Here is a 26,911-nt window from a genome sequence, read left to right as displayed (position 1 = left end):
TGAGGACCAACATTGCATACTTCACAGTCACCCACTTAAGTATCTCCGGAGGCCCAGGAACAGTTTCCTAGGGGCATTTCTATTGTCTCTCCACCAAGAATCTCTTTTTCTTTTTCCCCCTCACATACCCAGAGCAGTCGGTTTCAACCTGCCCCTCTCTCCCTCTACTTCTGACCTCAAACTCCTGCCTTGCTCTTATGCAGTCTTTGACTGCCTTCTCGATTTAATGCCGTCCTACCTGCCGCTGTTCACAGCTGATTTAAGGGCCTCTGAGCCAAAAGGTCCACCAGCCTTTGCCGCTTGCCTAGCATTCCTCCTGGACGTTCTTGGATCACTGCCAGTCTCGGCGCCGATCACACACGTGCTTGCTTATGCTTTTTGCTATTTGGTCCGTGGAATGAAGGTAAGGGTTAGGAGATGGTCAGAAAAGTCCTTGCTGGACTTTCTCTGAGCTTTTGGGGGATGATGGGGACAGGAAGTAGGGAAACGGGGAGTGCATGGCGATGAGGAAGGACAGACAAGAACAGACAAGGCTCTCAGGAAGTTTGCTTGTGAAGGAGAGGAGAGATGGGGGCGGGAAGAAGGGCCAAGAGAAGTTTGTTTAATAGAAGAGGAAGGTACCCGGGCATATTCAAAGGCGGAAGTAGAGAGGGAGAGATTGAGGTTTAAGAGGGAGACGGCATACTCATGGACAACTGTCCCTGAGCGAGTGGCAGGGCACAGGGTCCAGAGCATGGGAATTAGACACAGCAGAAGACACAGGTGATGGAGGAGAGAGGGTGTAGGGGGTGGGCTGCGGACAGGTTGAGGGCTGAGGGGTGGTGGATGGTGACCTCATGGAAGGCCATCTGCGCGCAGTCTTTCCAGGGAGGGGCTCTGCTGGTGGTGGTGGTTGTCACTGCCCACATGCCTTCCTGGATCCTGGCTACAAACCTGGCCTGCAAGCTCCCTTTGGACAAGTATCTTTCCAGGGGTCTGCTGGATCCAGCTCCTGCTGGTGCTGATTGCTAAAGCTTAGGAAGTTTGCAAGACAGTTGTCAAACCATTGGTAGCTTGGAATCAGCCGCGGCGAGAGAGTGTGTGCACTCCAGAAACCAGCCATGGCCATAGTCAGGGCCTTTTCTTCTTTGGAAAGCTGGCTGGTCAGCATTCAGCAGCACACCATTGCTCTAGACCCATGGTCGGCAAACTGCAGCTCGCGAGCCACATGCGGCTCTTTGGCCCCTTGAGTGTGGCTCTTCCACAAAATACCACTGCCTGGGCGAGTCTATTTTGAAGAAGTGGCGTTAGAAGAAGTTTAAGTTTAAAACATTTGGCTCTCAAAAGAAATTTCACTCATTGTACTGTTGATATTTGGCTCTGTTGACTAATGAGTTTGCCGGCCACTGCTCTAGACCTTGCTCCCCACCGTGCTCCATCTAGTGTGCCACTTGCTTTCGTCTGCCTCGTTGGGTGCACTGCTCCCCCACTCCTCTGCTGGGGGCTTTGCTCTGCTGGGCCCAGCTTCCTCCTCTGTCCCTGGAGGATTTGCAGCCTGCAAGGCCAGGTAAAAACAGGACACTTGTAGAGCGGAGCATGGCCTCTGAGAGGCGTGGATGCTCGTTGCTGGGGGAATGACTGCACTGGGTGTTCGTGATGGTCTCCTGCGAGAAAGGTCCCTCTGCAGAGATGCTTCAGCGAGTCTGGCAAACTTTGGTCTTAATTATTTATTTCTGTGCTCGCAGGGTGGTGGGAGAGGGATTTCCCCTCCTTCCCGGGTCCATAAAACACACACACAGAAGCGAGCAGTGCAGCTGCCCCTCTTGCCGAGGATGAGGGCGTGAGTGCGGTGGCAGCTTGTAACTCACCAGCAGAGCGGCTGGCGAGGCCTCCAGGAGTGGGGTCTTCTTCCCAGTTCTCCAGCAGAACAGCTGTGCCCGTCTCCCCACCCCCTCCCTGCCACAGCGTCTCCCAGCTGCTCCCGCTCTGGCTGCCATTGGCCAGGAGCACATGCTGGGGAATTGGAACCCGGGACCTGACGTGCCCTGGGTGTGGAGTCCAGGGGGTATGACGAAGTGGGGAGAGCCCGAGGCCTGGCGGGTAATCTCCCAGTGACCTTGGGAAAGCTATTGAACCATCCCCCCTCAGAGTTCTCCTCTGTGAAGGATTTAATATGACCATGTTCGTAAGGAGTCTTGCACATGGTAGGGTCTCAAAAAGTGATGGTTGAAGGGACAGCGTGAACTGAGGAAGATTTATTATGGATTCCATATTCCCTTCCTGCAGCAAACCTTCCTCCTCTGGTCACCGGTCACCGAAACTTCTGATGATGTCTGCGTCTACAAGTCTCATCGCGTGCTGCCACTTAATATAAGGATGGGCACGTTTTATGGTGCGAGAAACTGGTCGGGGAACGAGGTGGCGAGCCAGGGCTCCAGGCAGCGGTGTGCTGCGGACATTTAACAGCGCACAGACACCATTTACATCTGAGATGTTCCGAGTCAGGGCTGGCAGTCCAGGTGAGAAAGACTTTGGTGGAGGGAAGGTGGGCCTTTCAGAGCAGGCCAGAGCCATGGTAAAGGCTCAAAGGAGGAACTGGAGGCAGGCTCAGGGGCCAGATGGAAATAGCCCAGAGGAAGAACTAGGGTGATCTGGTGGCTTGGATCTTAGACTCTGCGGCCTGAAAGAGGCCATTTTGAATCTTGGTTCCACCATTAACATAGGACCCTCCTCCATGAAGTGGAGACGTGGTGAGGATTAAATGAGATAACGTGGGTAAAATGTTGGCGTAGTGCCTGGAGTTAGTGAGGGCTCGCTAAACGGTAGGCGCTCTTGTTACTGTGGCCCTGGTCTCTCTTTCCATGCTCCAGTGTCCTTGAGAACAGAAAGGTTGTTCTCCACACTCAGCAGAAGGTGTGGCATATTCTGGGTGCCCACCCTCAGGACTCTGTTTGACTGATTACATGTCACTGGGCCAAATACATGTTTTATACATGTTTACCAAGCACCTGGGCCTGGCCCTCTGCTAGTAACTGGGAAGCAAGATGAGGAAGACTGTGGAGAACGGCTACAGTGTTTGGACAGGTTCAAGCCTCGGACTAATGAGAGGGCACAGTCCTCTCATGGCCACGTGCAAGTCCCAGCTTGGGGGGGCAAAGCCATCCCAGCACAATTATAGCCAACAGCTATTGTTGTAAGCTTGAACCTATGGTCTGAACACGTGGCCCCACATGTCTGAGTGATGTGGGCTTGATAGAGTTCAGGTGCATGTAATTGAGTAGGATCTAAACCCACGAGAATGTTGTAAACATCTTGACCACGCCCTTACTTTGCCTTGTGGAATCTGCTATAAAATAAAGACACGGCTTGTAGTCCGTGGCACTGTCACTAGCTCTCCGTCAGAGAGGACAGCGTTCCACCCAGACCCAGCTTTCTTCTCTTGTCTGTCTTTTCTTAATCCTTCACCGCCCCCTCTCAGGCTCACCAAACCGGGCTGAGCTGGCACGGCACATAAGGTGCCCAATGTGGGGCAGAGTATGCCATGGCCGTGCTGGTTCGCCACAGAAGACATAGACCTGCCCCCAGGTCTCAGCTGATGTTGGTGGGCGGGCGGGGGGGGGGGGGGGGCACTCAGTTATAAGTCAGTGTTACGTGCCGTGATGGGGATTCAAGCAAATCAATGGGTCATCTACCTTCATCATTTGGAAAAGGTACGAAAGTGTCCAGCACATAAGATATGATGTTGGTGCTATGAAATGGTTGAGAGTTGCCTTGGTACAGCAGGTTCCCCTCCCCAGCCTGCCTTCCCTTCTTCTCATCTCTATGGACTATTCCGCTGAATGGGAGGCTGGGCAGCCCATTGCTCAGATGATCCAACTCCGCCCTCAGTTAGCATTTTGCAGAAGACTATACCCCTACTACCCCTACTCTGTCTTCTCATCTCTCCCGCTGTTCTCATTTTTGTCCTACTCCCCTTCTTTCTTTTTATCAAAATTTCTTCTCCCCACAAACCTTCAAAGGGCTCCACCCAGTCCCCAGTGGTCCTAGGGTTAAAGAAATTGTTCATTGCCAGTTAAAAATGTTTGTACTGCTTTTGAGCCTGTAGAACAAAGCATTGGTTCTGACTTACTAGAATTCTACTGGGAAGGATGGTCCGTCAGCACTCAGGGAAGTCCTAGAAGGGCAGGGAGTTTAAGGTTGGAGGAGTGCTGAGGCTCAGGAGTCAGGACCGCGCACGCACACGCGCACACACACACACACACACACACACACTGTCTATGTCATCTATGTTAGGGCGAGTCAGAATCCAGGAATACTAGCAGCTGATCTGAAATTCTGGAGGTCAAGGCAGAGAGGTAGCAAAGAAGCCAGAAAGGCATCTAAGAACCAAGCTCCAAAGAGCTAGGCAGGGTAAGAGCTAATGGTACTGAGGAGTGAAGGGGCAGGGCCAGGGGAAGGAGAGAGAGGACACGCTGTGCTATGGGGAGACTTTCATACCAGCCCAGGTCCCCTCCCAATAGAGGTTCCTCTGTGCATCCTGCTGCAGTGAGTCTGCTCAAGGCCACCGGGAAAGAGGGCCATGGGCAGTGCTAGGAGAGAGGGGACACAGTGGCAAAAATCGTCAGGTGTGCAGAGGAACTTTCCTCAGCCTTTTGACTGTTATTTCTGACTCACTTTTCTTGGTGGTTGACTAAACATATATATATATATATATATATATATATATATATTATTTTTTTTTTTTTAGTCAATACCTGCCATGCTTTCAACAGAGATAGGAAGAAACCCTCTGTCTCATGTTGGCAAAGACATGCACTTTGACCTCTGTTTCCATTCGTGGGAATGAGTGGTTTTGCTGAGCCACTCACGCTTCCCCCTAAGATGTGTGTTTGTGACATTAGATTCAAAGGATTGCATTGTGTGCATGGATGTGTTTATTTATTTCTACATTTATTTATTTGATGTTTGGACTTTGAAATGTGTGTAATTGTCCACGTTTTCTTCTTTTCTTGGCAATTCAGTACCAAATTGTAGTCCATTTCTTACTGTGTACCTCCTAGGGTACCACTTATTTACAATTCACCCCTGGCTTCATTTTATTTTCCTCCCTTATATTTTTCTCGCCCTTATTTTGCTTGATCCCTTTGTGTTCATAATCACCCCAGTTCTTTAAGAAATCAGATTTAGAGTTGAATAAGAGTGATTCCTATAATATTCTGCCTCTGTATTAAATAAGTGTCTGTATATCGAGAGTCCACAGGATGATTCGCTCATCAGTGCTTGAAAACTCAGCAAACAACATTGAGCCCCAGGGGCTGTATGCTAACAAAAAGATGAGTACCTGCCTCAGGGAGATGCTAGTCTGAAGTCGGAGACAAAACACAGAGATTCAAGCTAACAGGACTGTTTAGCTACAAAATCATAGAGGCATTATGAATGGAAATGTTTCACTTGGTCTTTCATTCATTCAAAAGATATTGCTCAGTCCCTGAAATGCACGAGACAGCGGGCTCCTCCCTGCTGTAAAGCCGGTGTGGTCCACATAGACAGGATGAGCTCATGCACGGAGGGCCTGGCGGGCTTGCTGGAGGAGGTGGCTGTGAGGTCGTCCCTGCAGGGATGGAGATCCCTGGGCATCTTCCTGGAAGATGTGAACCTTAGCCATTGTGCTTGGCGTGAATCCAGCACTTTCTTCTTCCCCTCCCATACATGGCTTCTTATTTTAGTTAAGGAGGTGAAAGTCACTTACTTCAAAGACTGCCTAAACTCACAGACTTCTTGTCTTTGGTAGGCAGTACGGCTTTCCGAAGTTGCTCTGACAGCCTTCCCCTATCTCTGCCACCTTTTCCCAAATGATGTCCAGACTTTGAGCCAGACAGCCTGTGGACCAGTGGGTGCGTGAGGCAGCCAACCCTCACCTACCCATCACCCTAGAAGCCCATCGGGCGGCACTGAGATGCCCCTCGCTGTTGGGAGGAGGGAGCCAGGATGGGCCAAGATGGCAGATGGCTGAGTGGGCACGCTGCTTGCAGGCCCCTCTACCTTTGCTGCCCGTGCCACTGGAAGCTGCTGGTGACTGTTTTTAGCTCGGCTGTCCCTGGGCTTGAGGAGAGAGCTTTTGTAGCTACGCAGGAATGCGGGGTATTTTTAGCAGAGAGATTCTGCTTCAGGCACGTGCCTTGTGGTCTTTCAGGCTCAGGCATGGCAGGGGCTGGGGCCTGAGAACCTGGGGTGGGCTGACTTGCTAGAAAGTCTTAGGAAAAAGAGGCAGGGGCAGGGGTGAGGAACCTGGACATTCTGGTCCCATGTTTGTTTGTTTTGGTTTTTTAAAATATGTTTTTACTGATTTCAGAGAGAGGAAGGGGGGGAGGAGGAGAGAGAGAGAGAGAGAGAGAGAGAGAGAGAGAGAGAGAGAGAGAGAGAGAGAGACAGCGCTAAGAGAGAATCATTGATCTGTTGCCACTGGGGATGGAGCCTGCTACTTTGTCATGTGCCCTGACCGGGAATCAAACCATAACCTCCTGGTTCATGGGTCAGTGCTCAAGCACTGAGCTATACCAGCCAGGCTTTTTTTTTTTTAAATCTTGTCTTCTCATTCCTCCTCAGAAGCTGCTGCCCAGGTGATAGGGAGGTAAAGCCAGGAAGGAAGGGAGGGTGGAGGGCTGTCCTGAGGTTGAAGAAGTACCCGAGAGGCACTCCTGAGCCATGGGAGCCAGTTATTGGGCCTGATGTCACCCCAACAAATTTAATAAAAGAAGGAGAAAAAGGAAAAGAAAACAGGAGGTATTGAAGTGAAAACTCATTGAAATCTTTCCCTTGAGTTTGAAATAAATTTGTAGTCATTTATTTTTTTAAATCACAAGAAAGAAAGGATAAACAAGTATTTGCCCATCCGTTTATAATTCATGCTATAGCAATATGCACTTTTTAGTCTGGAAAATTTATGAGTCAGCTAGCTTAATCCATTAGCTTCCTTCTCTTTCGTGCCAGACACTCCCCCCTCTCTGCCCTTTTCAGAGATGAGGAAACTGAGGCCCAGAGAGGTTAAGTGACTTGCCCCAGGTCATACTAACTAGCAGCAGCTTTGGGACTGAAACCCAGCTGTCCCAACACCAAATCATCTGTTTCCTATATTGTTTCTACATTGTCTGTATTTATCACATTGTTGAAAACATCTATGTGCCCAAGTTTTGTTTTTATTTTAATGAACAAATTAAAATGAGAACTTAAAAGACTATTTGAGATAAGGGTGGGCAGGGGCCATGCCTAGAGTCTTGGAACTCTGAGCATTTTTTTTTAGCTTCCTTCCTGGCTACTCTTTTCGTTTTCCTTCTGCTCAGTAGGTCTTGTTTTCCTGAGCATGTACTACCCAGAAGGCACGGTGCTGGGTACATTCACGTGGATTATTTTATGAACTTATCAGCCTTCGAGGAAGGCATCAGACCCATCTTTTCAAATCCAAAGACTCAGATGGAGAAGGGTTAAGTGCTCAAGATCAAATACCAGTAAGTGACAGAGCCAGAACCAACAGCCAGGTCTGTCTGCCACAAAGACCAGAGCTCTTTCCGTGACCCCAGCTGCTTGTGCGGCACCTCAGGTGCTGTGTTATCCTGCGTGTTGGGCACGATGGTGGCCGCTGATCAGTGGAATGAGCCGTCCTTGCTCCCATGCAGTGTGGATTTTCATGGACATGTAGGAGGAGATGGAGCCTGTTCCTTCCCACTCTTACATCACTAATGAATGGAAGGTCTCCTTCCCCCCCGGGAAGTCTGTCCCGAGTGAGCCCAGCCTGTGTAGACCATCTCTTTCCTTGGACCCTCAGCTTTGCTTTACAGCTGCTTTAGAGAGCTGCCTGAACTCTTCCCTTTGTTCCAGAGCCCCCCCCCCCCCCCCTTTTTTGTGTGTGTTTTGTCTCCCCGGTGGATAATAAAAAAGGTTAGTATAATTGAATGAATGGTTATTGAATGCTTCCCAAGGAGCTCGGAGGTGGGTCACAGAGGTGGCTTTGGGCTTCAGATCTTATGACAGGACTGGGCCCTGAGCCATTTATCCTTTTTACAAATACAGTGCCAGACAGCCTCAAGGGGCGAGCAGTCTAGTAGGGAAGGAAGACAAGCACACAAGGTACCCTGAATGTCCCAGACACCTGCAGCTTTGAGGGTCAACGGAGATCACGCTGACATTGACGGCTCAGTGGGACCTAGCCCCACCCTATCTCCTGGTGTCTGTCTCCAGGAGATAGCTCATCTGACCTCTCAGATGAAGCAAGCTTCCACCTTAGGCTGTCTTGCTCCTTGACTTACCCCTGCACAGAGATTTCAGCCTCCCATTTGGAACACTGAGGACACCAAAAGTCCTCACATGACATGAGTAATAACAAGGAGAACTGAGGATCTAATTTCTCCCAGGTGGGCGAGGTTCCCAGTTGGGCAGGAGGAGGGACAACATAAGCTCCATGGGTTCAGAGACCTATTGGTCTTGTTCATCTTTGTGTCCGCAGCTCCTACTGTGGTCCATGGCACATCCATGTGATGCTGAATGAATGAGTGGATGCATGAGAATGGACTTATTCAGTTACTTCCTCCCTATATACTCATAGGGAGAACTATGATTGTCTGAAGAGTTGAAACTTGACACATCAGAAAAGAATAGAATAGGCCTGGGATCATTCTGCATTGAGAACAGGTCATGGGCCAATGAAAAATATATTTTTAAAATTAAAAATATTTTTAAAATATAATTTTTAGAGACATGCTGCATGTTTCCTGTTTATTCTTCCAGATGCACTGTCACCATTTCCAGCTCTGCCTCTCAGCCCTGGGAGGCCCACCTTTGTACCTCCCCAGCGGCTCTCTTGCCCTCTGGCTTCTCGTAGGGGAGCCCTGGTAGGAGGCAGAGAGGGGAAGAGGGTGTTTCCCCCTCTGGCTCTCTCTGTGAGGGGTGCCCTTGGGCTGTCTATGTCTGTGACTCTTCTTTCCTTTTGTAGCCATCCTCCCCCTGTGCGTGCTGACACCTGTTTCTAGCCCTGGGTACCACACCTTGTGATTTCCCTATACCTTGCCCACACTTTTGAAATAGGCCCCGTATTATTCTAGTTTGAGTATACCACCTGTTTTCTGTTTCCAACCGGATACATAGGTGCAGCTCCCCAGATCTTCAAAAGCTGTTCAAGGTTTCTTCCAGCTCATCCTTGTTCGCGTGCCTTTTCATTTCCTTTATTTTCGTAATAGGTGTGAACTGGTTGCTTTTACCAAGTCCGTCAATTGGGATGGAGATGCTAGTTTATTTTAATCAATGTAAACACTGACCTGGGAGAAGGGGGCAGTATGTTACCCAGACTCCGCTGAGCAGATTTACTGATGTTAGTAATGACCAGTGTCTGGGGCAGCCTTGCTCTCATCTCAAGAGAAAGCTAAACTGGAAGAGAGAGGCGAGCCCTCTAGTCTCCCCTGACCTGGCCTCTCTTATTTTGGATTTCCTCAAAGCAGAGCTAGAGGTAGGGGTTGGGTGTCTGTGGCTTATGGAGGGAGAACCCTCAGGAGAAAGGAGTCAGGGAGGTGGGGTAGCGCTGAGAAGCTACAAAGCAAGGATGTGGTCCCCACTAGAGTCTGGCCTCAGCCCGGTCCATAGAGAGCTCTGGGTTTAACCTGCACCACAGAGTTTGTCCCAATCCAAGGCTAAGGGCTGCCTTTGGACCCCTGGGTAGGTCAGCTATTGGCTGTAGGCCGACTTCAGGGCGGTGGATGTCATCTGGGGGTTAGGTGGCTGCTGTTCTGCTGAAGGCAATTCTTTGAAGAAGAGGGAAACTGTGAGCTAATATTCACAGCACCCGGGGGTTGGAAACACCTGCCTGGTAAAGGGCATCTAGGTGGGGCCCCAATAGTGGGGACACTACCCTCCCTAGTCTTGTTCAGTGAGTACATAACTACCACTGCATTCATTTTGCTAGTCAACACACACTTTTATACCCTCCCTATCTACCTACCTGCCTTCCTCCATCCTTCCCTCCCTTGTTTCTTCTATATATGTTTAGTGAGCCCTGCTATGTCAGGACCAATGGGATATTCAAGACAAATATGACACAGGCTCCCTCTTGGAGGCTCTTACTCTCCTACTGGGTTGAGCTGACCTCCACATAAATAGTGTATGAAGTGCATTTGATTGAATATTAACTCATATAGGGGAGGGAAATGTTCCCTAGGAGTCTAGAGACAGTAGAGATCAGTGAGGACTGGGATCATCAAAGAGGATTTGAAAGTGAGACCACAGCACCCAAGGCCACTGGTGTACTGACTGGTGCCAACAATGGCGCCCAGGGTCTCTCACCCCCCCCTCCCTGGGCTATCCCCTTCTCAAGCGATACCTGTGGAAACCAAATGCCGTGTTCAGTTCACACCTCTACTTAATTCCCTTCCTTTCAGGCCACACAAAGTTTCTGTTTTAACAAAAGCCTCTGTAGGGGCAGCTCGGCAGATCCCCTCTTGTTCTGCCCTAAAACAATGGGGCTGGGACTGATTGTGGTGGAGTGAAGCGGAGGCTGCAGCCGCCCTGCCCGAAAGGGACAAACGCTGCCTTTCAAGTCCCTGGTCGTAATCCAATCCCCCTTTCAGTTCTATTTGTGGGATGAAACCAGGTGGAAACCAGGGGGAGGAGACCGTGGTAGTTGTGACCTATTCAGAGTGTGTGGAAAAGGATTCCTTCTTCACCTGGGAAATAAATGTGCACTTTTGATGCTCCCCATGTTTATCTCTGTCCATCGCTCCCTGTAGGGCCACCCCTTTGGGCACCAGACCTCAGGCCAGGTTGATAAGGATCGGGATACGGAGGACACAGTCCTTCTGCAAGAAACAAGACTTCTCTCCAGGTTCTCTGGCTCCGTTCCGCTGAGCCCGAAGTCGGCATCTCCACGTCCCAAAATGTCGGGTTGGAGCTGCTGTCATGGGAGAGAAGGGAAGCTGGCACTTGGTTCTTGTCCGTGGCAGTGATCCTGAAAGGTTTCCCGTTTAACATTTTATTTGCATTAAAAGAAAATAGCCAGCCTCTCCGAGCTGGAGAGGACTCAGGGTGTGCGCATGTGCACTGTTCGTGGTGAGGGTGGTGTGGGATACTGTTCGCACCACCCCAAAACCGACTCCTCCACAGCAGCCATTTTCAACATGATCCTTGTGTTTGCTTGGCAAAATCCAGGATTGGAAAAACAAAAGATTTCCCTGCCAGTTTCCATTAATTTCAGCAGTAGCAGCCGTAGCAGCAGCAATCTGGTTTTCTCGGATAAAGGTTGGACAAGAAGGGCCCGGATGAAAGGCTAGGCTCTCTCTGCCCACCTTTCCTCTTCCATAAGAACATGTGGCCAGACTGAATGACGGGCGGAGGAGCCGGCAACACACCATAGGTCGGTGGGAGGGAGGACAGGGGCCTCTGGAGGGAGTGAGGATGGAGAAGAAATGGACAGTGTGGGTCATGGTGGAGTGCCTCCTCTGACCCAGATGAGGGACAGGTCAAGGGTCACTCCTCACCTGCTGGGGCTGGAGAGCATCCAAGGGGCCTGATGCTGGCCTGTGAGACCAAAAGATAGGTCCTGAGGTGTCTGCTGTCTGGGGTCGCTACACCCGGCCTGGAAAACAGGAGCTGCCCAGTTACAAAGGATGACACAGGTGGAGGGGCCAGTGACCCAGAGGGAGCAGGCATGGGGCTGGGGAATTTCCACCGGTTCCACAGGGAGCTTGGTTTGTGTGACCCGCCTGGAATTTTTTAGGAATCCTGCAAGTAGACTGGAGACGCCCCACTCGGGTGCGGTCCTCATAGCTGGTGCTGCAGTTTGACAATGATAGTGGAAAAAGGGCTATTTGCTTAGTTATTTTTTAGTTGTATTTTTTTCCCCTCTCCTTAGATTTGACTATCTGGGAAGCAACTTTATGGAATTGGGAGGGACATGTGACCAACAGAGTGAGCTTCTCAGATTGGTCACCAGCCTTCCCCAGCCTTCACTTGACCTCCCCTAACCTCCTAAGGTCAGAGGAAAGGTGGGTGGTGGCCCCTAGAGAGTTAGAACTGCTCACACTCCTGTGTAAAGAGCCCATTCTCATCCTAGTATACAGGGCACCACTGGATTAGATCCTTCCCTGAACTAGCTGGTTAATCACAGCTCTTCTATGTGGATTGCAAGTGTCCAGGTATCCAAGGGATAGTTAAAACAAGACAGCCATCAACAATAACCACCCCCCTCCATCCCCTCAGACATCTCACAGCCTCTGACAATGCACTGAGTCTAGAGGTGACGGCTTAGTGGGGGTGACGAAGCAGCTCTGTTCACGGAGTCCTCACCGTGGAGCCTGGGCTCTGTCACCCACTGTCACATGCAGTCTGCTGTCACTCCTGAGAAATGCCGACTACCTTCATTTTACAGATGACAAAACAGACGGGAAGACCCTAGCTTGCCAGAAGTTATATAGAGTTGGGACCTTAACCCAGGCTCGTTTACATGCAGGCCCTGCTGGAGTAGCCCCGAGGGTGAGGGGGTCCTGGCACTGAGCATTCTCTGCTCACCAGAGAGGGAGAAAAGGGTGGCAGTCCCAGCCCTCAAGGTCCTTCCTACAGGCGGACATCCTAGAGGTAGAATTCAACCTACTGAGTGTCGTCATGTCAGCCTTGAAGCTGACAATTACTCACCCTAGCTGGGCTTCCATGATATAGATTCTGTGTGTGTGTGTGTGTGTGTGTGTGTGTGTGTGTGTGTGAAAGAGAGAGAGAGAGAGAGAGAGAGAGAGAGAGAGAGAGAGAGAGAGAGAGGAATAGAGGTTTTTGTTCATTTCCTCTGTGTAACTGTGGAAGTGAGGAACTCCAGAAGGGATGGAAAGGAACTGAGATTGAGTAGAAACCAGCCCTGGCAGCCATAACCAGTGTCTGGAATCTGAAGACCTAAGGCAGGCGTTCTCAAACTACAGCCCGCGGGCCACATGCGGGTGTTTTTGCCATTTTGTTTTTTCACTTCAAAATAAGGTATGTGCAGTATGCATAGGAATTTGTTCATAGTTTTTTTTAAACTATAGTCCGGCCCTCCAGCGGTCTGAGGGACAGTGAACTGGCCCCCTGTTTAAAAATTTTGAGGACCCCTGACCTAAGGAATGGCCTGCCTGTTGCCCAGCACTTGGACATGCCTCAAACATGGAACAGACCATGGAAATGTATTTCCTCTGAGACACTGAAGATGCTTAATAAATACCCTTTGATCATTTGACTGTTACTTACGTTTATGGCAAACATGTTGCCCATTTAACATCACCCCTTTTATATATATATTTGCTCTAGTGTTTTAATGTATTCTCTGTGGACATTCTTTTTCTCTAAGTAGGAGTCCTCCTTTGCATTGAGTTGGTCAGTGTGTGTTTGACCCTTGAAGATGAGTATAAGAAGCCCTGTGGGCTGCATGGAAGAGATACGATGGTGCCTGGACTACGGAGCTCATGCATTTCCCAGCACCCTCCCTGAGAGGCAGGCACACAGGACGAAGCCTGTCCAATGGACGGTAGCAGAAGTGCTGGATGCCACGTCCAGGCCAGAGCACATCAGAAGGGCTGCGAGTCCTCCTTTGCCCAGCCAGGCTGGAAGCCGCGTGTTGAGATGTTGGTGTCACAGATGGAGGTGAGACCCACTGATCTACGAGATACTTTGAAGGAGCAAGAACCAATGTGTGAAGCCTTTGAGATTTCAGGGTTTGTTACCACCGCATAGTCTAGCCTAATTTTCTGGGAGAAAATTCACCACCGGGTTTTCATCTATACTTTTATTTTCAAAGAGGTGGAAAGAAGAATTAAGGTGAGAGAGTGGAAAGGAACACACTTGTGGCATTTGAATATACATCCTATTTGTCTAACACTGCTATCCCCCCCCTCTCCAATGGCTCGCTTCTTGTCACCAGTGATTGTGGGATTTATGCCTCTTTGCATTCTCCAGCTACATAGCAGATGTTTGATAAATGGCAGTTGAACTGAGATGCGTGAAACTCGGCCTGCTAGAATATAAGCCAGGCATCCTCAAACTATGGCCCGCGGGCCACATGCAGGTGTTTTTTGCCATTTTGTTTTTTCACTTCAAAATAAGATATGTGCAGTGTGCATAGGAATTTGTTCATAGTTTTTTTTTAACCTATAGTCCGGCCCTCCAACAGTCTGAGGGACAGTGAACTGGCCCCCTGTTTAAAAAGTTTGAGGACCCCTGATATAAGCTCTCCGAGATAAGGAATTTGTCAGTTTAGAGTATTGTCTGACACATAGGAGATGCTTAAAAAAAAAAAAAAAAAAAAAGGCAGGATGCAGATCTGAAGGGGTCAGACAGAGTCCATGGAACAGAACAAGCCAAGGAATATGAGGATGCAGCCTGGGAGGGTTGTTCTATCCACAAAGGCTCGCTGGGTGATAGTGAGACCAGGATGGAGGGTAAGTGAGCCAGATAAATGAGGGAGCGTGACAGCGATGTCAGAGCACATCACTGCCCACCCTCCAGTGCTGCCGGCCACTGACCTCTTTTCCCACCCCTCTCATTTACTGGCTGTGTAACCCAGTACCACTTTTATAGAAAACATTTTTATATGATGGCAAGGCCAAATGGCAGGGTAGTGGCGAAGGAAAGTCAAATGGGGAGGAAGGCCAAGGCAGGTGCCTGGCAGAGGTGAAGGCTCACCTGGCCGAGAGGGAGGAGCTGTGGCAGGAAGGTGTTCTGAGTTTCTGCAGGCCCCTGAGAGGGTGACACCCCTTGTCTCTGTGGTACAGTGGGCCGTTGGGCCTTTGCTGAAAGTTCCAGAGAGACCATTAGAGACACTGCTGCGGGCCTCTGTAGGGGGGTTGTTGTGGCTTGAAACTGGGTGGGAGACACTGGGGTTCTCAGTGCTCTCTGACCTTGGCCAAGGCCATCCCTGAGCCCAGAGGGAGGATGAAATTGGCTTATGCCCTGATGGGAGAGGTGGGCACTCCTGGGCATCCAGGTTGGTAGAGGTTGCCCCCACGTGACTGAGTGGGTTAGTTGATAATACAGCAACTCTTGAAGGTGGCATTAATCAATTGCTGACGTTGGTGGCACCAATGGGAAGTGCAGTGGGCTATCAGGCTGACGTGGTCAAAGCTGACAGCTCCTGGTGGAGCTGGGCCATTAAAAATGGGTGCATTTCTGCATCTCTCCTGGGAGTGGAGGCGGAATTGGGCTGAGCTCTGCAGGGGCAGTGATTGAGAGAGGTTGAAGATTGGGTCAGATGTAAAGGCCTCTCAGCTGTACCTATAGGCATGGGTAAGAGAGTGCGGCAGGCATCTTCAGGAGAGAGCAATGGGCTTGGGGAGTTGATTCCTAGGCAGATTGGCACAGTCTGTCATACTGGCCTCTTTACATGTTTTGTGGGTGTTTAGAAGCCTTGTTGCTCAATCCCAGTGTTTCCACTGGTTTTCACAGCAGGTGAATGATGTTATAAATATCCAAATGGCCCTTGGCAGAAAAAAGGTTCCCCACCCCTAAGTTAGAGGAACCTGACCCAGAGCCTCTCATCCCAGTAAACTTCCCTCATCGTTTATGATGGCACTAAGTTCTTCTTTTGCTCTAAGAAGGTGGAGTTCATTGAATGTGTCCCTCCCAAAGTTCCGGTCTCCCTGGAACCTCAAGATGTGACCTTATTTGAAAATAAGGTCTTTGCAGATATAATTAAAGTAAGAATCGAGATGAGAACATACTGGATTAGGATGGGCCCCAATTCCAGTGAAAGTGTTCTTATGTGAGACAGAAAAGGACATAGACACCGAGAAGGAGGTGATGTGACAATGGAGGCAGAGACTGGAGTGATTCATCTACGAGCCACGGGATGCCGAGGATTGCGGGCCAGGAGAGAGACATGGGTGGTTTCTCCTTCAGGGCCTCCAGGGGGGACAGTCCTGCAGCACCTCACTGTTGGACTTCTGGCCTGCTGCACTGTTGTTCTGAGCCACCCAGGTTCGAGATGATTTGTTACAGCAGCCCTAGGAAACGAATACAGAAGGAAAGAGCAGATAAGATCTTTGGAAGACCTTCTGAGGCTGAGCATGGCTCACAGTGAGAAGGAGGAGGGGGTTAGGCAGGTGCTCTCGGGGGGCATGAGGGTCCTTTCTTCCTAACGGGTAAAACCTCAGTGAAGGTCGTTCACCTCCGGCTTTAGGAGCAGACATTCAGCTGCCTCCCCTCACCCGATGGTGCTCTGCCTGGTGGGGCCTTGGGATTGTTGACCCTTTGGGGTGGGGTGAGGCGCTCTCCTTCTGAAAAGGTGGAGTGGCAAAATAGGACCTGTGCTATCCAGTAGAGTGGCCCATTCATTGACTTAACAATTCATGTATTGATTAATCCATTAAGTAAATTGTTAATTCCAGGCTGAATGGGAGCAGAGCTGTGCCGTTGTTTCTGCCCTCTCCTCTAGAGTTTATTCCCACACCCCACCAGGAATCAAATGCCTTCCCTAAAACTGAAGCCCTTCCGTGAGGTGGGAAGAAACCGCTATACTGATTCATACCCACTTACTCATACCATTAGTGATTTAATGGATTTTCTCTCAATAGAGCGTTTGCATTTATTTTTATTTTTTGTTATTGTTGTTAATCCTCACCCAAGGATTATTTTTCCATTGATCTTTTAGAGAGAGTGGAAGAGAGAGGGAAAGACAGAGAGAAACATCGATATGAGAGAAACACATTGATTGGTTGCCTCCTGCAGGAGTCTTGACCAGGGCCAGGCTGGGGAGGAGCCTGCAACCAAGGTACGAGTCCTTGATCAGAATCGAACCTGGGACCCTTTGGTCCACAGGCCAAAATGCTCCATCCACTGAGCCAAACTGGCTAGGGCTAGGATGTTTGCATTTTAAAAGTGAGATCTGGAAAACTCAGTAATGCCTACCCCCTCGGGCCATTCTCCTTGTGTTGTAATCAAGGTAGGGCTTCCTTTGTCCTACAGCTCACCCCAGAGCAGTGATTCTGCCTGAATTCCTGGGTGACAAGCTCAGGGAGTGGCGTCTCTGTGCAATGAGGTGGGATAGGACTGGGGCTGGGGGCAGGAGAAATCAAGGGAACCCTCTCTATTCCTGGGCAGTTCAACCCCAGTCCCTCAGGAGGAGGCTGGAGGTGGAGGTAGCTTACTTAGCCCAGGGCTTCCTCCTTGGGGTAGAGTTGACCTTGAGAGGGGCAGTGGCGTCCCCATCCCTTCCTCTGGGGCTCTTTCCTGCCAATCTCAACAGTCTGGAAATGGAATCCCTGGGACCCTCCCCATCACCATTATTATAATAAGCTCCAGAACTGTAGCTGCAGATCCTCGAGCTTCAGGAATGCAGCCTGTAATTACCTCGCTTCTAAATGCTCATGGTAATGGATGATGAGGCCCCGTGCATCAAACCCGTTAAATTGCGACTCAGTCGCAGTTTAACTCGGCAGACAACCCGCTCAAACCTGGCACATGGAGAGAATGTGAACTCTTTGGGAATTGTTAACTTTCAGAACAACCCGCAGAGTGCCAGGGACGCCTGTGGAAGGGAGAAGGTAAGTCAGTGAAGTCTTGGACCTCGAGTCGATTATCCATGACCACCTCCCTTTACTGCCCACCTGGCCCCTAAAACCGGGATTAGCCTGGAGCTGCTGGATGACCCCGTGATCTGATTACACAGTGTGCCAGGCACTCTGCTGGATGCCGGGGTAAAGGAGGCTGAAACCAGACCCCGCTGGGGCGCTGTCCCCAGGAGTTCACATCCCTCTGGCAGGGTCAGACCCACGCCCAGCTGTTTCAAGGGCCACGTTGGGGTGCGTTCTGTAGAGATACAAACTGAAGATCTAGGGCTTAATGGAGACTGAGTCATCTCTCATGGGGTGTGGGGAGATTGTGGAAGGTGTTGGAGGGAAGGTGGTATCTGAATTGCATGCTGAAGAGTGCGTAGGATTTGGGCTGAAGGGGGTAGTTAGGGAGTGGCCAAGCTCCACCCTAGTCAGGAAAAGGAGGCTGTGGCCCTGTGGCCGGGTCCTTAGGTGAGGGGGCAGGTGAAAGGGGAGGGAGAGAATGAGAAGGGGCCGCTGTTTTCATGAGGTATGGACGGGCTGTGAGGCCAGAGTCACTGTGCAGGCCTCATCGGTGATCATTCCGCCACCACTCCCGATCGCTGAGGCCGAGCCTTGGCTGGGACTGAATGCAGGCTGGTCCCGCCATGGTCCATCTGCATGTAGGCCACCGGGCCAGGGGTAGATCAGTGCTAACTCAGTACTGCTGCAATCCAGCTGGTGGATCAGAGCGCCAGGCACTGGTTGCCCACTCCCTGCCTACCACGTCCTTGAAGGGGGACTGGGGTTGGTGCTCATGCCCACCCCTGGTGTGAGCTTCTCCTCTCCTCCCTGCTCCTCTTCGCTAGCTCATGTTCTGAATGGGTCAGCCCAGCTCCAGAGAACTTGACCTTGGGGTGAAGACCCGTGGGCAGCAAGGTTTGGGGCGGACTGCAGCTGGCCGTGCAGGTCTGGGGCGCAGCTCTCCCCAGGGCCTGTTCTGTCTGCCAGGACGGATATAGGATGTGGCACTTCCCACCACCGGGGATGGGCTGCCGAGCCTGCGCCTAGGGGCCACGGGCTCCTGCTGACTTCACTCCCACTGTCTTCCTCTTCCAGCTGCCTTCCTTTCATTTCCCAGGCCCCACTGCCTCCAGAGCGCCTTCTCCTTTCGCTGTGAATCTTTATTTCCAGATTAGCCTCCATGCACACAAAATGGAGCGTCCCTGATTTGAGGAGCAAAAACAGTGATTACTAGATTGGTTCTCTCCGGCGGAATGTGGGGGAACAAACAATGGCTCACAATGTTAGTTTGTGCGGCGTCTTTCAAACCACGCGACGCCCGGGGCACCGCGAGGAGCTGCTGTAAATAATGCCATCGCCCAGATAAACATTCTCAACATCTTTGCATCGAGCTGAGCTTCGGTTTGTCCTGCCGTCTGGGGCCAGGGAGGCTGGAGGAAGGAGATGGGTGGCCGCAGCCCCCAGACCCGGGGGGGAAGCCAACAGGGGTGTGGCTGGAGGGGCATCAGTGGAAGGGAGGTGGGGACTGAGGACAGGAACTGCTGCATTTTAGTGAGGTCAGGAACAGGCACAGTGTGGGGAGAGGTAGGAGGGGGTCACCGAGAGGAAGCGAGCCAGAACATAGTAGGTCTGCTTCTGCAGGGGCCCCTCCACATGGGACAGGACTAGGAAGAGGCCGGTAGGTGGAGGACAGGATGGGTTGTTCCTTTTATGGAAGTCTCTAGGGCATCATAGAATGAACACAGGGTGGTCTGGTCCTGGCTGTTTTACTAGCGTCTTCTGAAAGTTGGTTTTTCTACGAGGGGCGTGGTTATGGATCATTAAATTTCCCTCCTGACCTCATGGTCTGAGTCATTGATTCTGTGGCCCCCACACATCCCCCTGGTGTGGAACCATCAGGGTTTCCAGCCACTTACCCTCTCCCCTCCCCTGCACCTGGGTCCCGTCTCCCCCTCCCCCAGCTTCCATTGGAGTAACCCCATCCCCCACTCCTGGGCTGAATCTGGAGAAGGGGAGGGTGGGCCTGAGGAACTAGACTTTAATTGAATAACCAGCCTGCCGCTGAATCTTCCCAACTATAAATAGGCATAAAGATACCTATTCAGCCCTAGTCGGTTTGGCTCAGTGGATAGAGCGTCGGCCTGCAGACTGAAGGGTCCCAGGTTCCATTCCAGTCAAGGGCACATGCCCAGGTTGTGGGCTCAATCCCCAGTGGGGGGCGTGCAGGAGGCAGCCAATCAATGATTCTCATCATTGATGTTTCTATTTCTCTCTCCCTCTCTGAAATCAATAAAAGAAATATATATATTTTTAAAAAGATACCTATTCACAGGGTTTGGGTGACGATTAATCGAAATAATATGTACAAGGCACCTACTTCCTTTTCTGGTGCATAGCTAGTACACAATAAATGGTTCTTAATATTCTATTTCTTGGCGATGGTGATTTCACCCACTGAGAGGACACATGCGTTGCCCTGGGGGGAGCATCTTGGGATTGAGGGGGCGGTGAGGTGCAAGGGGAGGTGTCGGACACCTGCCCTGCTGGACTGCTGGGCGCCCTGCTGGGGCTGCCTCTGGGATGGGCTCCGGGAACTCGCTCTCGTTTTCAAGTTGCCGGAGTTTTGTTCACCAGTTCCTCCTAATGTGGGTGAGGTTCGCCATATGGAGAGCAGGGAACAGTGTTAGAAAAGCTTTCACACATAGATAGCACAGCACTTTCTCTGCTAAATGAGGACTCTCTTCCCCGTGCAGATTTCACACGCCGATCTCCAGGGTGTTGAGTTCCCTCCTCAACAGGGGTGGAGTTGTTGAGGCTCGTGGAGCCATTGTCTCCGGCTGGCGGGGTCCTGTTCCGACCCCAGGAGAAATCCCATCTTCTTTTTCCTCCCTGGGGTGCGGGTTTTCCAGCCCTCTCAGGTGACCCAACTTTGCTTCCAAGACCAGGCCCAGTGTGCCGGCTCCCCCGGCCCCAGGCGGCTCTGCTGGGCTGCCAGGCCTGCGCGCCAGGGTCTCCCGGGATCCCCTCTGGATGCTGCTCTCATTTCGCGTCTGGAAGGGAGCTGGGCTGTTCTGAAATGAGCCCAAGCCCCCTGTTCCCCAGCCCACAGCGTATTTTCTAGAACTTTCTCTCCCAGCCAAGGCATCTGCCGCCGTGTGACTCCCTGCCTCTCCTCCCCCTACTTCTCTGGGCCTGACTGCTCCACTGAGCCCGTTTCAGTTGTTAAAAATAAACTTCTCCACTTGTCTATGGGAGGCTGAAATGTGCTGCCCTTCACCTCCCAGGGGGCACCTTCCTGCAGGTGCTCCTGGGGCTCTCCCTCCGCCAGCAGGACCGCGTCCCTCCCAGCTGTCTCATCGTCCAGCTTTGTCTGCCCAGGTGGGCTGTAGTGAGCCGGGGGTTCGTGGGCAACCTGTTTAGTCTCAACTCCTTTTTAAAAAATATATATATATTTTTATTGATTTTAGGGATAGAGTGTTAGAAACATCGATGAGAGAGAAACATCAATCAGCTGTTTCCTGCACACCTCCTACTGGGGATGTGCCCGCAACCAAGGTGCCCTTGACCGGAATCGAACCTGGGACCCTTGAGTCTGCAGGCCTATGCTCTACCCACTGAGCCAAACCAGTTAGGGCTCAATTCTTTTTTTTTTAGGGATAAAAATGGTTGTAGTCATCAGCCATTTAATGTGCTGGTCTTATATATTATTATCTCATTTCCTACTTACAATAACCAGGGAGGATCTGTGTGATATCCTGACTTGAAAGAGGGGGAACCTGCGGCTCAGAGAGGTTAAGTGATTGGCACAAAGTTGCACAGCTAGCTATTAGTGACAGAGCTGATGTTCAAACCCAGATCTACTGACTTGCACAATTTCCATCATCTTCCCCCCCCCCACTACCTCCTTCCCCTTTGTCTTAGTGCTAATATCCTCCAAGGATACCCCACACGTGGGTTGGGTTGGGGCAGAAACTGCACAGCAATGCAGCTGAAGACTGTACCTGAAGGGCTATGGGAAGAGAGCCAGCATTTTCGTAGGCTGGCTGGCTTTATGGACCGGTGTCCTGGGTGAGGACAGAGATGCAGCCCATCAGTGTCTAGGACTTTGGTGGAACTTTGCCACCCACACGGGTTTGGCTCTTCTTGGGGCCCCTGCACCGCTGTGTAGGGTCCGAGCTCATCTCACTGACCTTGATGGCAGGAGCTTTGCATTTCTCTGGGTAACTCCCCCCTCTCACCCCTCAGCCAGCCCCTAACACACTCAAACCCCAGAGGCAGCAGGATGGGAGCTGAAGGTTTCTTTTCATTTTGTCAGCTCTTCACTCAGATTTGGCCACCAGTTTTTTATTTGTTTTTTTTTCCAAATATATTTTTATTTTAAAACATATATATTTCTATTGATTTCAGAGAGGAAGGGAGAAGGAGAGAGAGATAGAAACATTAATGATGAGAGAGAATCATTGATCAACTGCCTCCTGCCAGCCCCCTACTGGGGATCGAGCCCTCAACCCCAACATGTGCCCTGACTGGGAATCGAACCGTGACCTCCTGGTCCATAGGTTGATGCTCAACCATTGAGCAACACCGGCCGGGCATTGGCCGTCAGGAGAGAGGGCAGCACTGGGGGTTAGCACTGGGAATGAAGGGCTTCGAGCTGCAAACTTGACCTCCTCTCTCCAGGTGGGTGAATAAGAAGCCAGTGCGAGGGAGGACATCTTTTCTCCAGCACACCTCTGTCAGATCCAAATGAAAGGCCATCTGGAGGCCCAGTTTTTTTCTTATTTTGCTGTCAAAGTGGGAGAGTCGGTGGGTGAGTGGCAGGGGTCTGGGGTGGTGGGGGGAGGCAGACCCAAAGGAGAGGCGGCGGGGAGGAGGGGTGCGGGCTCGGTGAATAGCGAACTCAAGAGCTCTTCTGCACAACGAGATTAGCACGATGTGAGCATTTCCATGCCAAGGTGCTAACGCAATAATGCACGCGAATTTGCCAACTTTTCAAATTGAATGTATTTGATTATTTGCTTTTAATTAGTGTGAGTTTTGGAGTATGTACAGGATTGTCAGGGATACACGCAAAGCCTCCTCCAGCCCGTGGAGCCTCCCCTCGGCAAAGGCGGTCTGGATTGTTCTTTTTGAGCTGTGGAGAATGAGATTTAACTGCTCTGTGAAATGTTTTAGCCCATTGCCATTGTGCCTCTGTTTCAACCTATTGGCAAGACCAATTGAAGTGAGAAAATAAACCTCTTATCTGATCTGAATGCCGAGAGCGGCTCCCAAGAAGGCTTTTCCAGCCCAACTTTGGTTTTCCCCAACACCCCTGTTTTGTTTTGTTTTGTCTTTTCTTTTTCTTTCTAGAGCTGGCTGTTACGCTGGGCTTTTCTCTTCTCCCTTCTCTGTAAGTGCGTTTTAGGAAACATCTATACACGTGGATAAACAAGTGGGCCGTGAGAGGCAGAGGAGATGAAATTTGTTTATATAACTTGGAAGCGTTTTGACGGCTCTCTGTCTGCTGGGGAGGTGAGCATCCTGGGTTTGGTGCAGCCACAGTGGGCACTGCTCCGGGGATTGGAGGCCCTGCTGCACCAGGGACAGCGAGGCCCAGGCGGGGCTGGTCTCTCCAGGCCAGTGCGGGATGGAGTTAGCTCTGTGCCTGTGCTCCCCTTGCACCTTGGGGACCATGCAGTCCCGGCTGGTGTACCAGCTACCGCTTCTTTCATGTTGTTGTTATTTTACCCAGAATGCTCCCCCTCCTTCCCACGGGAGTTTTGCAGGCTGTGGTCACGGTCATTTACAAAAGCAAAACAAGCCTTTCCCTGACCGGTTTGGCTCAGTGGATAGAGCGTCAGCCTATGGACTGAAAGGTCCCAGGTTCGATTCCGGTCAAGGGCATGTGCCTTGGTTGCGAGCACATCCCCAGTAGGAGGTGTGCAGGAGGCAGCTGATCGATGTTTCTAACTCTCTATCCCTCTCCCTTCCTCTCTGTAAAAAATCAATAAAATATATATAAAAAAAACACACACAAAAATACAAGCCTTTCTTTAGCCCTAAACTTCAAGAAGCAGAATGAGGTGGAGAACACAGTACAGCTGATTCATCTTCTCTATCTCCATCTTTTTCTATCTGCTAACGAGGAGGAAGAGGTGGGGTGAGGCATTTTCCATTGGCGTGGCTCTCTTCCCTGCCTTTTTAGGCCTGTCCTTTGGCTTGCCTCTGCCCCATGACATCGGGGACATGAACAGACACGGAAGCCTACCTTGGCATGGCCATCCACTTTGTCCCTTGCTGTCCCAGCAACTTGCCAGGGCCACGGAGGAGCCGCCGTGTAGCAGGGAAGCAAGACCCCTCATAGGCATTCTGCGGACAGCCGCCCGTTCGCCCATTACCTACACAATCTCTGTTACATTAAAAAAAAAAAATCTTTCCCCCCCTTAACAATAGAGAGGAACAAATGGTTGACAAATAACAATAGCAGCAGCTCTCCAACAAAAGCACGCAATTATTACAATTATACTATCCTTGATTAGGCTGCCATGCATTGCATTTCAATGTAATTGATGTTGTAGGTTGACACATCGGACACCAAATATTCTCGCCTGTCCCTTCTCTCTTTTGTTTCAGAAGCTGATTTGCATTTTCTATGCTTTTAGTAATGAAGACTTAGCACTTTTCCTCCATTAGAAAAAAAAAGAGAGCTACAATAATCTGCAACTCGGCACTTGTTTAAGGATTCTGACCCTCGCAAATACCACTTTGCTTCACACATTAGCTGCTTACAAAGAAGGAAGCTAATGTATCATCTAATTGGGCAAACCACTGCATCTGATTTCTCTCAATCAGACTATTAGCTTCGTAATTACCCATCTGCCTCGTGTGGAAAAACGGCAAGGCGCGCACCCAGCTAATAACGTTCTCAAGAGCCCTCCACCACAATGAGAGGAGGCGACGTGGAGGGAGATGGTCTCTAACCATTTCGGTGCCAAGGTGGTCACACAATGCAGTGGGGCTTTGCCAACCTTCCCCCGCCTGAATGTGCTTCATTATCTGTCTTTAATTAGTTGGAGGTTTGGGGGTCTGTTCAGGATTGCCGGCCTGCTGCTGCTGCTGCTGCGGTGGTGGCTGTGGCGGATGCTGAAGGATGGTGACCATGGGAAGGTGAGGAGGAGGCTCCCTGTGGCCTCTGTAGGAGACGCTTGGGTTGAGGGAGCAATGCCACCTGGCTTGGCAGGTGCCCTCAAAAGGCAATCAAGATTCCTCCAAGATCAGAGCAGGGTTTCACTCATTTTTTTTCCCCCCATTATATTTTTTATTGATTTCAGAGAGGAAGGGAAAAGGAGAGATAGATAGAAACATCAATGATGAGAGAGAATCATGGATCAGCTGCCTCCTGCATGCCCCCACACTGGGGATCGAGCCCGCAACCCGGGCATGTGCCCTGACCAGGACTCATAAACTGTGACCTCCTGGTTCATAGGTCAACGCTCAACCACTGAGCCACGCTGGCCGGGTTCATTTTTTTTTCCTTTCCTTTTCTTCTTCTGGGTTGGGTTCCTCACTTTTCCCTCGTGGGGGAAGAGGCTCCCTTTGGGGCCCATCCTCGCCCCCACGGGCACTTGCCTGGGGATGAGGACATCAGGAAGGGGCCCTGGAGCTGCCAGTCTGTGTGCTCTGACCAGCGCAGTGACCGCTCTGGCCTGTCACGATTTCTCCTGGCTCACGTTCATCTGGTATCATGTTCTAAATGCTCTTTTGTTCAGCGCAGGCCTTGCCGATGGTCTGAGGATTGTGTGACCTTGGGAGGGTCCCAGGACGCCCCCTTCCCTCCTCCTCTGGAACCTGGGAGAGGAGGCTGGCCAGCTCATGTCCTCAGGGACGGGGTGGTTGGCATGTGGCTATGTTTGGGAGGGCAGGTGGGGCCGATTTTGGTGCCAACTGGAGTGAGTTGTTGGCTCCCGTAACCCGTCAACTAGAGAAGCTCGGCTGTTTTTTGTATACCCTTCTATGTCAATTTTATTTGAACAAAAGGTTCCAGCTAAAAATTCTGAGACCAACTGGACACACATGGCTAATAATGTCTAATGACTTAATGTCTATCTCAAGTCAGTGAAATGTGCTTGTGCGATACCAGGCTTTACCATCTAACAGTTGGTTAATTTAGCCCATGGCTGCTGCTATTTAAATAGGAGGTTAGCATAACAAAATGGAATCTTTTAAGGCTAACACAGTGATGAATTTTGCTTTTGTGTACTTTTTTGTAGCCAAAGTTTAAATGCGATATGATTTTAAAGACTCACTGATGGTTAATACTGAAGTGTTAGGTTGAGAACAGAAATTTACATATTCATTCTATCCCCCAGAAAAACATGGTGAGAGGCCTATAGATAATGTTTATATTGGGCATGGTCCCTGCGTAATGTAACTTTGAGTGGTAAATGAAAGATAAGTTTATCTCCTTTACGCAAGTAAGAGACAAAGTCTTTGGATTCATCCTGGTCTTGCCAAATAACCCATGGAGCTGGCCCGGGTGCTTCATGGTGGAGGCTTAATATTCATTCATTAGCCCACCTCAATCAGACTACTTCATTTCCCACCACCAGTTCTTCCTCTCTCTCTCTCTCTCTCTCTCTCCTCTCTCTCTCTCTCTCTCTCTCTTTTTAGAGAGAGAGTCAGAGGTGAAGAGACACAGAGAGAAACACTGATATGAGAGCCAGGGAGCCTTTAGCCTGCAGGCCGACGCTCTATCCACTGAGCCAAACTGGCTAGGACGCCACCAGTTCTTTTTAACGTCCCAATATCTCATTGAAAGAGGTGGGTTGATCTGTGATAGCTTTCCTATTCTGTCCGTAGGGCAGTGGTTCTCAACCTTTCTAATGCCGCGACCCTTTAATACAGTTCCTCATGTTGTGGTGACTCCCAACCATAAAATTATTTTCGTTGCTACTTCATAACTGTAATTTTAGGCTCTACAGCAGCGGTTCTCAACCTGTGGGTCGTGACCCACAGGTTGAGAACCACTAGCAGGGTCGCCTAAGACCATCGGAAAACACAGATATTTACTTTACGATTCATAACAGTAACAAAATTACAGTTATGAAGTAGCAACGAAAATAATTTTATGGTTGGGGGTCACCACAACATGATGAACTGTATTAAAGGGTCGAGGCATTAGAAAGGTTGAGAACCACTGCTGTAGGGGAACTGGGTACCTTCACCACTACATGTGTCTCTTAGGGTTTAGGAATTCTGTGGAAGATCCTGTTATTGGATCATATAGAGCAGTGATGGCGAACCTATGACATGCGTGTCAGCACTGACACGAGTAGCCATTTCTGATGACACACGGCCGCTGAGGCGGCCGCATGCCGAGGATGAAACATTTGCTGCTCCTGAGG

At 50.5% G+C, this 26,911-nt stretch overlaps 1 long non-coding RNA gene across 1 annotated transcript in view; it reads left to right on the top strand.

Annotated features, from left to right (window-relative positions):
* Positions 1-2,270: 2,270 nt before the first annotated feature.
* Positions 2,271-26,911, top strand: part of LOC129147853 (uncharacterized) — a 262,892-nt gene continuing 238,251 nt past the window's right edge. The window contains exon 1 of the long non-coding RNA XR_008555070.1: positions 2,271-2,498. This is a non-coding gene — a long non-coding RNA (uncharacterized LOC129147853). The remainder of the gene's footprint in view (positions 2,499-26,911) is intronic.

Source organism: Eptesicus fuscus, chromosome 22, assembly GCF_027574615.1.
Source record: "Eptesicus fuscus isolate TK198812 chromosome 22, DD_ASM_mEF_20220401, whole genome shotgun sequence".
NCBI classification, from domain to species: domain Eukaryota; kingdom Metazoa; phylum Chordata; class Mammalia; order Chiroptera; family Vespertilionidae; genus Eptesicus; species Eptesicus fuscus.
The sequence above is the reverse complement of the archived record's forward strand: the minus strand, read 5'-3'. Positions and strand labels throughout refer to the sequence as shown.